We start from the raw sequence: 4,556 nt of genomic DNA on the forward strand, positions 1-4,556 counted from the left end.
GTTACCTGCACCTCCCTGGCTTCCTGAACGACCTGCACTGCCATGGCTCCCCGAGTTACCTGCACCGCCATGGCTGCTGAACTACCTGCACCGCCATGGCTCCCTGAGTTACCTGCACCGCCCTAGCTTCCTGAACTACCAGCACCACCATGGCTCCCTGAACTACCTGTGCCGCCATGGCTCCCTGAGTTACCTGCACTGCCCTAGCTTCCTGAAATATCTGCACCGCTCTGGCTCCCTGAACTACCTGCACCACCATGGCTCCCTGAACTACCTGTACCGCCATGGCTCCCTGAGTTACCTGCACCGCCCTGGCTTCTTGAACTACCTGTACCGCCATGGCTCCCTGAGTTACCTGCACCACCCTGGCTTCCTGAACTACCTGTACCACCATGGCTCCCTGAACTACCTGTACCACCATGGCTCCCTGAACTACCTGTCACCCTGGCTTCCTGAACTACCTGCACTACCCTGGTTTCCTGAACTACCTGCACCCCCATGGCTCCCTGAGTTACCTGCCCGCCCTAGCTTCCTGAAATATCTGCACCACCCTGGCTCCCTGAACTACCTGCACCACCATGGCTCCCTGAACTACCTGTACCGCCATGGCTCCCTGAGTTACCTGCACCGCCCTGGCTTCTTGAACTACCTGCACCGCCATGGCTCCCTGAATTACCTGCACCGCCATGGCTCCTGAACTACCTGTACCGCCATGGCTCCCTGAGTTACCTGCACCACCCTGGCTTCCTGAACTACCTGCACCACCCTGGTTTCCTGAACTACCTGCACCACCATGGCTCCCTGAGTTACCTGCACCACAATAGCTTCCTGAAATACCTGTACCACCATGGCTCCCTGAGTTACCTACACCACCACGGCTTCCTGAACTACCTGTACCGCCATGGCTCCCTGAGTTACCTGCACTGCCCTGGCTTCCTGAACTATCTGTACCGCCATGGCTCCCAGAGTTGCCTTCACCGCCATGGCTTCCTGAACCAGAGCCGCCCTGTAGGCTACCCGTCTTACTCAAGCCTTGCCTAGCCAGCCTACAGGGTGCCCACGTTCCCACCCCATTTGCCTGTTTTTGCGTGCGAGGTCGCGCCTTCCAGGAGGGGGGAGTACTGTCACAGTTATGTTCATTAGTTTCTGTTCATGGACTTTAGTTTTGCTTCTCACAAACTGTTAGCATGTTTTTCATTGGTTTCCCGTTTCCTTTGTTTGGATTCCCACTTCTCTTTTGTTTGTATCAGTTTCAGGTGTGTTTAATTAATTAGTCTCGTTTGGTTTCCTTTATAAATTGTTAACCTTCATTCATTTGTTGCCTGGTCACCGTTACGTTTACTTGTGTTTTGTCTTGCCTGTTCACCTGCTTGTTGGACTATTACTAAACTTTGTAGTTTGACATGTTCTTCCTCTGATTTCGTCTTGCTGCCTGCAAACACCTGGTGACATTTGGAGATGAATAACACAGTTAAATACAGGGATTTCTTGATTGCATTATGGTCTGGTATTATGTCATGAAGTGGATCATGGTGCAAGGAAAAATACAGACACTCTGATATTGAAAACCTGCTCATTTCTCCAGAGTATCAGTACTTCATACTGTCCTCATGTTGTGTTTTACTAACATTGAGCTGATGAAAGTCTGACAACCAGAGAAGTAAAATTTTATTTTTAACTTTGCAAACACTAAGCAGTGACACAGAACATGCACAACAGTTTTGAAATGGGCCAGCATGCCTATTAATGTATTTAAATGATGTTCAGTTATATTCATGAATAATGATGTTTTGCAAGGTTTGACAGAAGAGAACTGTTACAAATCTAGATTTAACTATGCAACATATTGCAGCTAAATTATAAAGTATCAGATTCTTCACATTTTCTATGTTTTCCCTTTTGTGTTTGTTCATGTTTCAGAGCTTAAATATTTGGGGTTTAATATAAAATTGAAAGTGAAGAGGCTCTATAAAAGTGAAGAGGCTCTCCAGACTGATTGGTAGAATAGGGAATCTCAGATACTTTGATGGCTTCAAGAACAGGAGGTTTTGCCCATCTGCAGAGGTGACCATCACAACAATGTTTTTAGCAATACCCTTACCAAATATGGAAAGAATGGATTCAACGATGTATTTATATGTGTGTGTGTGTCAGGCGGGCAATTGAAGCCTGTACTACAAAACACACAGCCTCAATGTTTAATTTCAGAAATGAGACTCATACAGTTTAAATGTATTTATTGACAATAAAAAAATCTTTAGATTAAGTCTTTAAATAGATTAGGATTAAAACTACTTTTTTTCTTGTTCATGCTGAATGAATAACTAGAATCAAAGTTAAATTACATCATCCTAAAACAGCATTCTCTTGTACTCTGATCATTTGTATTATACATAAACTACTTAATTCAATATAGCATAAATCAGTTTTAGATGTATGAATTCCTCCTTTTCATGTAGAAAGCTAATGTAATACAGATTGAATACAATTTTTAATATTAAGTATTTTAAAAGTATGAAATCACATTTAAGTTATGATTAAAAACTCAGGTAGAGCGTCTTACCACAAAGTCAAATGTTTAAGTTTATTGTTATGGAAAATGTAGATAAATAAAATTTTACTTTAAGGCGTTTTGATATTTGTCTACAAAAAATTATTTATCTTCTTTGCTTTTCCGAACAGGATTCCTGAATCATATTCTTCTTTTTTTCTTGTTTCAGGTTTGTATTCTTTCAAATCATCTGGAAGCACTCCTCCTGTGGAAACCTTACTGATGATCTCTGCCTTCTTCCTGACGTCCATTAAAGACTGAATGCGATCATGAAATCCAGACTTGGCTTCTTGTTTCTCAGACTCAATCATCAAATCAATGTAGTTAGGGGTGGAAAGAGGATTGAGCTTGAGGGCAATTTCCTGCAGCCGCTCCAAGGACTTTTGAGAATTTTCAATTAGTCTGGCAACAATATCCTGGACAACCTCAAGCTCGTTTTCAAGCGTTTCAGAGATCTTTTCTTTTGACATGACTTGTCCATGTGCATCCTCAAATCGCTTTTTTAAATCCTGATAGGTTTCCTTTCTCTTTTCTGTGACATAATCCCATTTGTATTTCTGATTAAAGTGCAGATTCCAGGCACACTTTCCAGGACAGACCTGACACTTTCCGTCTATCATTGCACAACACTTATCTTTATCACTGTCATTTGCGTAAACCCATGCATCGTGACATGTGAAGTGACATTTCTGGCAGTTAGTCAAGAAGTAGCCAGTTGTATTTTCAGTCTTTTTTGGGACAGCTACTTCTAATTCGTATTCAGAATCCTTGTCTGCATCCATTTCAGCCTTGTGCTCCTCCAGAGCAGCTCTTGTCTTCTTGATTTCATCCAGTTTTGTCAGACCAGCATTGATTTGGGGTTGGAGGCCTTCCACAAGCACTTCTAGCTGCTGCTGCTGTTTCAGGACCTCCTTTGTCAGAGACAAGCTCTGGGTTTTCATTGTTCCGAGGGATGTGAAGAATTTTTTCATGCTAGAAAATCCCAGCTTCCAAAACATTTGGTCAAAATTTTCACAATCAGAATCCTAATCCTCTTCAGATTTATTATTGGTAGCAAACAGAGCAGAGTTGTTGAACTTGAAGTGAAGAAGCTCTCCAGACTGATTGGTAGAACAGGGAATCTCAGAGACTTTGATGGCTTCAAGAACTGGAGGTGTTTTCCCATCTGCAAAGGTGACCAACACAACAATGTTTTCAGCAATATCCTTCCCAAATATGGAAAGAATGGAGTCAAAGATGTATTTCTGTGTGTGTGTCAGGCAGGGAAGTGAAGCCTGTACTACAAAACACACGGCATCAATGTGGTCGATTCCTCTTGGACTAGAAAAGAACTCGTGAATCTGCTTTGTGATTTTCTGGTCATGTGAAATGCCTCTGGTATCGCCAAAGCCCGGTCTGTCCACAATGGTCAGAGAATATGGGACATGGAAACCATCCATGCGATTGATTTGATATGCTGTGATCTCTGATGTCTGACTTTCAGCCTGGGATTTCTGCTTCCCTTCATCTATCAGCACAAACCGTAAGTCATCTTTCCATTGCACTCCCAGAATGTAGTTGATCATGCTGTTAATTAGTGTTTTTTCCTGCACCTGTTGCTCTGATCATCATAATGGTCTTGTTCTCTTTTGTTTTGTTTTTCCCAAATGTGCTTCTTCTGCAGAATCCATCGCTATTCTGCCATGTATCATCCAGGTGGAGTTTAAACATGGGAAGGTTTTCATTACTTCCGTCTTCTATTATTTTGCTCTGGTTGTTCTTTATATTATGTGCAACACTTAAGCCCTTTCCATTGCTGGGTTTCTTCTTGCGGCATGTATTTTCTCTTGACATTTTTTGATTGATGTTAACAGCAGTCTGGCAGAGTCTAATGTTCTTTTTTGGACCTTTTTCCACATCTGCTGGTTAAAGTGAAAGGAAATTATTAGGAATGCACCGATACGTATCGGTATCGGACCCGATACTGGTCTCCTGTACTCGTACTCGTACTCGTTAAAATGCCCCG

General features: G+C 42.6%; 1 pseudogene; it reads right to left on the minus strand.

Annotated features, from left to right (window-relative positions):
* Positions 1 to 2,643: 2,643 nt before the first annotated feature.
* On the minus strand, positions 2,644 to 4,550 carry LOC107670026 (uncharacterized; annotated as a pseudogene).
* Positions 4,551 to 4,556: the final 6 nt, after the last annotated feature.

This window comes from Sinocyclocheilus anshuiensis, unplaced genomic scaffold (assembly GCF_001515605.1).
Source record: "Sinocyclocheilus anshuiensis isolate Anshui unplaced genomic scaffold, SAMN03320099.WGS_v1.1 scaffold973, whole genome shotgun sequence".
NCBI classification, from domain to species: Eukaryota; Metazoa; Chordata; class Actinopteri; order Cypriniformes; family Cyprinidae; genus Sinocyclocheilus; species Sinocyclocheilus anshuiensis.